Genomic DNA, 8,922 nt, shown 5'->3' with positions numbered 1-8,922 from the left:
CTCAGATCTTGGCCTCTGTCTCCATATGGTCACGTCAGGGCACCCTCCTAGCCCCACTACCTGGGTTACACACACAGACCCAGTTTCCAAGTGAGTCCTGTGGATGCATGTGCTCCCGAGGTTAGGGTGTGCAGATGCCACTTCTATGCCACAGTTCAGCTCCCATGCCCACTCAGGTCCCCTGCCTGAGTGACACACAGGTGGCTCAGCACTACCTGCTCCTCATGTGGCGGTGCTTTCCAGGGGCAGCCCCACTGCCATGCCCCACTGTGTGCACATACACCAAGCAGCTCATAAATCCTATGAATTGTTAAATGCCTTTAACTCTGGTGCAGCTTCATTATTCACCGTGCTTGTCAAAATGCTATTTAATAAGTTCCGTGTTTTATTAAGCCCAACAGGAGAGCAAGCAAGCTCCTTCAGCTGCAGCTGTCGGAGATGGAGCCACGTGTTGAGAGTCTCCTCCAAGCAGCCTGCAAACGGAGGAGGGCAGTGAGCACGCAGTCAGACTCCCACAGCTCTTCTCTGCCCCTGCTCTCCAACACCCTGAACTGGTGCCTAGACCAGTCACTGAGGACATCCCCATATAGGAAGGCTTGAAGGAAGGGCAGAGGGTCCCTCAGCTTGTTGACAGTGCCCCCCACCAGCCCCTCGCACTCCTCTCCGGACAAGAGGGATGGGCAGCAGGTCACTGTGCCGATGCCGACAGAAAGCAATGCATGCTTACCAGGCTCAATGGGCTTTGAACGAGTTTCATTCCTGAAAGCAAGTGACAACAGTGATTCCAGAAGAGAAGAAGCTGGACATCAAGCATGGGGCACGTGCTCTCAGAAGAGGCCGGGATCCGTCACTGCCACTGGAAAAGAGACAGGGGTGTTGGCCGTGCACCACACTTCCCAGGGCGCCTTGCTATGCGGGTGCCGCGCCACCCTCTGAAACAACACGCCCCTGCAGGTAGCTCCACCGTGGGCCCACAGTCCCAGGATAAGGAATCCCCTGGCACAGCCGTGTCCTTTGTCAAAGATGACAATCTCGATTGTGAAAATGGCCAGCCTGCCACCCCGCTCCCCTGCCTCTCCCTCTTGACTTCGGTTTTCCTCCGAAAAGCAGAGATAAATCCCTGTAGCACCATTAAAGCACGAGCTAAATAGGACTTTGTTGAGCTTAACAATAGATTACAATGTGTGCATAATGACACAGCCCCAGTGATAGTATCTGATTTAGTAAGGGGATCAGAGACTGCCACATGTTCCCCAGTAAGGCCCCAGAAATCCTTCTTCTTGTTCCTGATGGATCAGCCAACTGCTGGCGGGAAGGCTGTGTGGTCCTGAAGCCTGTGCTGGGAGCACCCTGGGAGGGCCTGGAAAGGTGAGCTAGCACCCTGCTACCATGCTTTGAGGGAAGTCTTTCTTCTCATCATGCACCCACCATGTGTCCACCTCCTGGACCACAGGCTCCTCCCATCACCGGGAAGAAGGGGCAGCAGAAGACAGAGGACGTCAGAACTCCAGGCAGAACTGCGGCCTCCCAGCCAGCTGGTCATTCTCATAGGTGAGCCTCCTGCGCGTCTGACGACATCCACCTCACCAGCTAGAAACTCCTCAGATGCTGACTGACCACAGTTGACTTCCCACGGAGCTAGAGATGCAGCCCTGTGACCAAGGCTCCACGGCAGTCTTTGCTGCCATCGGTGATTTGATGAGACAGAAGTCTGGACTCTCTGGGGGATAAGCACAAGATGGATCTAATCAGATAGCTCCATAGATTGCAGTCAGAGCATGCCATAATCATGAGCAACCTCCTTCACATACTTGGCCGGGCCTAAGCCAACACTATAAGAAGAGGGGAAGATGCAGAAAGGGCGCTACTGTTGAGAGGGACATACGAGAATAACTCACTGATTGACACCATTCAATAAAAGGTGGGCCCCACGAGAAGAAGAGGAACGGCTTTCACAGGTGTTGGTGGCACGGGCAGAGCTGTCTCACCTTGTTGGCTTGGCTTGGCTTGCAGAGCGCATTTCTGGTTAGAGGAAGAAATGAACTTCAACTTCTAAGCTCCTTGGGCTCAGGGGCCCCTGAGCTTCCCTGCAGGGTGAGATGCTGCAGGAGTTGGGTGCAGCAGGAACAGCGGTGGGGACCTGCACTGTGAGCCTAGCAAATCCCACTGGGAAAGAACAACAGAGTGAACGTGCTTGCCTGGTGGCAGCAGAAGTTCACAGAGATGGTGCTCAGTGAGCGAAGCATCTCTCCTGTAGTCGCTTCCAAGGACAGAAGGATCTGCAGTTCCCCTCCTCATATAGGTGTCGCTTGTGCCCATGTGGGTATCCTCAGATGTCTGGGTGTGCAACGAGGGACAAAGCAAAGGATGAGGCTAGTGCAGCGTGCAGGGTTGGCTTCCTCACGGTCCTCCACAGCCAAGGGGACCTGGTGCGGAAAGGGACCCGCAGAGGCTTCACTGATGGCCTCTCCAGAATGAGCAGACCCGCCTACAGGAAGCCGGCCCACCCCCAGAGGAAGTCCTGAGCTGGACAGGTGACAGGGTAGCTGGAAAATACTCGAGATTAACGCAGTCATTGGTGTGTTCCTCTGCTACTAACCATGTGCTCATGTAATTAACTACTTTTACCCTGGAGTATATGAAATGTCATCCGTGCCGGTGATCTCAATGGCAGGCCACCTGTTTGTCCCATGAGTAGAATTAAGCTCCGCGCCAAAGGCCATGATGCCTTTGCAGTGGCATCGTGCATCGTGTCCTACCTTAAGAGCCAAAGTTAAGAAAATTGTTCTTTAAGTGAAAGACAATAAAACAAGTTGAGAACATTTAAGACAGTATTGAAAACAAACAAACACCTTAAACTTTGAAGGAGTATACTCCTGAGTTCTTGGAAAGAGGTGAAGTGGACTTGGGTCACGCATGATGTGAAAATGAAGGAGAACCACCGGTCAGCACTGTGAAAGGCCCCATCAGAGCTCTGAGGCCAACGCCTGGGCTTACAGTTTGGGCTTGAGGTCAGAAAAGCACTATTTCCAACATGGCTAATTTGCAGATTCCACCACAGGGTAGAAGTGATTTCTGACAAGGCTAAATTCCTAAATTTCATGCTGCATCTCTTGGAAAGGAGGAATTTGAGCCAAACTTCGTCATTTTATTGTCCCTGGAGAAGGACACCTGCTTGGTAAAGTGTCCAGTGGAAAGGCAGACAGGGAAGGAGGGGACGGCCCTCAGTCAGATGGACGGACACCAGAGCCATTGGGAGGATGGGCAGGAACAGGCCGTGTTTCCTTCTGTCATGCACAGGGTTGCTGTGGGTCAGAACCTCGCAACCATGATCTTGGCCATTCAGCTGAATGGATTTGTGTGCTCAAAGATTGGCTAATAGTCAGGCTGGGACATTCTCCCCATGAGGACACAGGTGTGGGGGTCTGAGGTTGCTGACAATCAGCAGGGCGTGACCCCACTTCTTGGCTCAAGGGCCCCTGTTTTCAGCCTCTGCCTGGCTTCTCCCTGAGTCTCCTGCCCATGGGATGCTTCCTCCAAGCGGTAGAACTAAGGGAGCGGGATGGGGAGGGCTGCATGGTTGTACACGTCTGTGAATATCACTGCGCACAAAATATTCTCCCCGCTGACAGACACCATAAATAACAAACAAACACGGAGTAATGAATGATTTGATCAGAATCCTTGCAATGCCACTTGTCAGCGTCCGCCTGCACTCACCAGGGCCGACCAGCACCTGATGCGTCTAACTCAAGGTCAGGTCCTAGGAGAGCTGCAGCCCCCACACCCACAATGACCCTGGATCCACTCTCCTCCAAGCCATAGCCTTCCAGAACTCCAGTCCAGCCGCCCTGCTGAAGGCCAGCTTCTCTTCCCCAGGCCGGTGGTCACCCTCCTTCTCTGTGACCCGCGGTCAACGTGAACCGACAGTCCACAGGCAGCAGTGGTGCTAGAACATATCCTGATGCTCAGGAGCCAGTATTTGTACCAGTTTTGGAGAAAATTCCATGCCGCAGAATTGCATGGGTCAATTTGCAAAACCGAACACAATCCCGTGTGCCAAGATACCAACATTAATTGATAAGCGTGTTGGCTGTATACGTGGGTGGGATTTACTCTCTGTGGCACCAAAAAGGGAAGTGATTTCCAGAATTCCGTGCTGCGTCTCAGGGAAAGTGGGAATTTCGGTCACACTCTGACGTGCACCCCTGTGACCTCAAACAGACCCTTCACCATCAGCTTTGACTGGCACCCCACGTCCCAGGGTCAGCCGGGGCAGCAGATGCAGTGGGCCATGTGCTTACTCCTGCCATGCCGGGAGGGCCATGGAAGGAAACACTGCCCGTGGGCCTGGTTCACAGGGACTAGAGGAGAAGACGAGAGTGGGTTGGCTGGTCTGAAGTTTAAAGAGTGGCCGACAAACACGACTGAGATAATGCCCTTCCTGTCATTCAAAAGTAAGCAAAACAAACCCCACAAACATGTCAAGAATGATGAGGTCACAGCCATATGACCGCGATGCTAGTAAAGAGACCACTAACACACACACACACACACACACACGAGTCCAAACAGTTGTAGACAAACATGAAATGCAACTAACAGCGAAATGATTTCAGAGGAAAGGTGCAATAGTTGGAGGTGAATCATGGAATAGTCCAGACTCTGAAAAGGAGGGTGATGTCACTCCCTCCTGGGGGTTAAAAGCAGGGACAGCTGGGGGCTTTCAGGATCCACGGAGGAGTCCAAAGCCTGGTACACTGCATGGGTGGATAAGAAGAGCACACTAAATCCCTATGTAGACTGGACACAGGACAGCGCTGCCCTTTTGCTAGTGGGAATAGTGATCAAAGATACCCCAAGCCCTAGAGAAAGCTGTGTAAATGAAATAACATACAAGTCAAGAGCGAGTAGAGAGAGTTAGAGCGAGCTCTGTCCTGACAATAATAAAGGAATGGCTTAGGCATTGCACCCTAAAGGAGCCCAAATTCCAAGCTCCCCACCTGCACATCAACCACCTCACAGCAACTGCACAGACAGGGTAGACCTGCCCCTGTGGGCTTCCAAGGCTGTAAGAGTAGAAATCTCCTCTTCCTCCACTCACAGAGACTCTGAGGACAGGGTAGACCTGCCCCTGTGGGCTTCCAAGGCTGTAAGAGTAGAAATCTCCTCTTCCTCCACTCACAGAGACTCTGCAGGACAGGGTAGACCTGCCCCTGTGGGTTTCCAAGGCTGTAGGTCTTTATAGGAGTTGAAATCTCCTCTTCCTCCACTCACAGAGACTCTGCAGGACAGGGTAGACCTGCCCCTGGGGTGTGTGAGCCTGTGACTCTTTACAGAGGAAAGCCTCGTCTTTCTGACCAGAGTGACTCCACTCTGGTTCCAAACGATTGACCTTGTGGTTTTCAGCCCATCATGTGACCACTACACCACCAGGGCTCCTTTAAAGATACACACTCTCAGATAAGCGCCCCAAATCATCATAACACCTTGCCCAAGGGCCATGTAAGAGGAAGATGAAGTCCCATCTGCAGACCAGGAGGCAAGGATAGGCTGCCCGTGCTGTGGTGCTGGTGGTGGGGGGCGGGGGACGTTGACTGGTGGCCAGGGCAGCCCAGGGCCACATACTGCCTGCCTCTGAGCACTGCACCCTCCAGGATCATTCAGTGTGCGGGTACCCCTGAGCACATCTCAGAACCACTGTAGCTGTGCTGTGGGGTCTGCAGGTGCGAGAATGAGGGGCAGCTGCTGGTGGGAGTAGGAATTTTCCCACACAAGGCTGGACCAAGCAACACAAACCCACCGCCAGTCTGTCCAGGCTGATTCACAGCCAGGAGCAGGTTAAGTTTTCTGAGACTATAAATCTTTTCCCCAGGAACACCGGTGGGTTTGAACTTCCAACCTTACAGTTGGCAGCCCAACTCATATTGCACAGTGCCATGGGGCCAGCTGGGCTTTCTTGTAAAGAGAGATGAACTATGGCAAGTAAAGAGCCAGTGGGCATGGGCTGTAGCGGGGTCTTGCTGTGCGGGTACTGCTGTGGACTCATGATTGTCAAACACTGTGTCTCTGAGTCTGTATGTGCATGCGCATGCGTCTCTGTGTGTCACCACGTGTGTGTGTGCCATCTCTGTGTGTCCCTGTGTGTGTGCACATGCACGTCTCTGTGTGTCACTGTGTGTGTGTGCCATCTCTGTGTGTGCACGTGCACGTCTCTGTGTGTCACTGTGTCTGTGTGTGTGTGCACGTGCACATCTCTGTGTGTCACTGTGTCTCTGTGTGTGTGCGCGTGCACGTCTCTGTGTGTCACTGTGTGTGCCGTCTCTGTGTGTCCCTGTGTGTCTCTGTGTGTGTGCACGTGCACGTCTCTGTGTGTCACTGTGTGTGCGTGTCTGTGTGTGCACGTGCACGTCTCTGTGTGTCTCTGTACCCACGCCTCTGCTCAGACAGCACCGTGCTTGCTGGATGGTGTTCATCACAGTCCTTGCTCTGCTGCCCTTGAGCTGTGCCCTCCGTGTGAGACCAGAAGTCCATCTCCCAGAAAGACACCGTCTCTCTGGTCTCGCTTAGTCGCCATTGTGTTTAGAGCAAGGCTGTGACCCTAGAGCGATGTCAGGAGAGCGACAAAGTGCCCTGGAGACACCGGGAGTGCTCCCAGAGAGAGACACGGGTGACCGTTCAAGAGAAGTTGACGGGCTGATTGAGGTCTGCAGCCGGGCTGCCAGCGTACGACAGACCCCGTGCCAACAGGCGGGGATGCCTGGTGCTGCTGGGAAGGAGCTCGGAAGGGCGGTCTGGAAATGGCGGGCTGCCGGCAGCGAGCCAGGCGTTCAGACCCACCAGGCGCTGTAAGGGATAAAGCTGAGGCTGTTCTGCTCCTTCCATCAAGATCGACCGCCGGGGAAGCTCTGTATGCCCACCAGCTACATGGGGGTGGGCACGGTCTGGTCTGGTCCTTTGATCCTAGTATTGAAAAGCAGCTTTTATGGGGCTGAGTAGAATACATATTCACTGCCATGACGTCAATTCCCACCCAGAGCAGCCCTGTAAGACAGGGTGAGACCGCCCCTGTTTCTGAAGCTATACATTTTTACAGGAGTAGAAAGCCCAATCTTTCTCCCTCGTTGCAGCAGGTGGTTTAGAACTGCTGTCCTTGTGGTTGGCAGTCCAATGTATAACCCATTATGCCACTAGAGCTCTCTGGAATACCTATAAACTGCAATATATGTGTTAGGCACTGGCTGGTGTTACTGGCAAGGCCCCGGGGCATCAGAAGTTCGTTCATGGTTAACTTAGGGGGAGTTGGATTTTTGACCGTGCCCATGTGATTCAAGGTTCAAATGCATGGGTGCTGCAGGATGCATGTGTGTTAGTTCTGCACACAGATGGGGCCTAGAAGCAAGTGACCAACCACAAGTCCCCTGGGTGGTAGGATGTACTGTGCAGCTAGGTGCTGAGTTGGATGTCTGGTGGGAGGGCAGGGGCACAGCGAGCAAGGGCACCAGGCAGCGTCTTCTGTGAGACAGGGAGGAGATGCCCAACTGGTAACAGGGCCTCCAGCAGCACACGGCCCCTTACCCAAACCCAGGGCACCTCCAAAACATGCACGACTCTTAACAACAAGCCGCTGGGAAATCACAGGCACACAATGTAATAACTGAATAGGTAGGCCAGGAGGTAAGGAAGGGGCTGTGGCCTCGGCAGGTGCCCCATCGTTCGTGAGACAGGTGGAAGGTCATCATTCTACTGGGAAAAGCTCGGTCACCGAAGGTCATCAGCGCAGTGTAGCTGTCTCTGGTCACAGGGTCGCTGCAGTGGAGGCGCCGGTGAGGCACCAAGTCCTCTCAGGTCCCGGGCACCTGCCCAGGCTTACTCCGAATGCAGTGTGGTCTGGGGGAGACTGCAGACCAGTGCTCTCAGGAACACACGGGTCTTAGTTTTCTGGCAGTGATTCCCCCGGCCCACAAAAAAAAGGATGCATTTGGTGCTGTGGAGAGAAACGCTTTTGAGGTCACAGCCAATATCAAATTCTCAAGGAAACCCCAGTGGGCGTGTTTCCACATGTCTGACACTTGGAGCCAAGGCGCAAGCGTGCTGTCCCACAGGAAGCAACCGTTTGCAGCCCGACCATGTGTGGTAAGGACGATGTTGAGGGGAGACCGCAAAGAGGAGCTCAAGGCAGAGAGGGCAGCTCAGAGGGCCGTGGTGTGTGGAAGTTCCAAGGCCCCATCGTGGTGGATTTTCTCAAAGGGCCGAGTGGCCCCGCAGCCTTGTTGAGAGTCCTAAGGAGGGGACGTCCAGGGAAGTGGCCGTGAGGACGTCGGTCCCCGCCATGGCGAGCCCCCTGCTCATGCGTTGTGGCATGCACGCGCCGTCCTCGGGGAATCGCCTTGGAAACAGGACCCGTGGGCCTGCAACCCGGATGTTGCCCCTGCAGACGTCTTCCTGTTCCCAGAATGCAAAGAACGTGGCAGGGAAACACACCCTGTGTCCCCTGAGAACGCCCAAAGGCCGGGTGCTGTGGTGTTCTTCAGGGAGGGGCTCGAGGGGAGATGTGTGAGCCCCGCACGGGGACCTGCAGAGAAGCAGCAGCCTCCCGTCTGTCTGGGTGCTGTTTGCTTATTAAAGGTGCCGATGATATTCTGTCGCAGTACTTTTTGACTCGCCCTCGCAAACGCGTCGTTTCAAACGGTCTCCCCAGAGAGTGCTTATTTGTTGCAAGAGGGGGAAAAATTGTAATTATACAGTGGAGAAATCAGACAGCGCTGTGACAAGGTAATTGAAATTAACTTCCTCGATGAGAGGCAGATGGAAATCATGTCTCCAGATGTGGCGCCCAAAGTGGAACGCGGCTTCGCTTCTATCAGTCGGGCCTACAACGCAGCTTGAGCACAGCGACGGGGAGCAGCAGACGAACCCCAA

This window comes from Tenrec ecaudatus, chromosome 15 (assembly GCF_050624435.1).
Source record: "Tenrec ecaudatus isolate mTenEca1 chromosome 15, mTenEca1.hap1, whole genome shotgun sequence".
Lineage (NCBI taxonomy): Eukaryota > Metazoa > Chordata > Mammalia > Afrosoricida > Tenrecidae > Tenrec > Tenrec ecaudatus.
Note: the sequence above shows the minus strand (reverse complement) of the source record.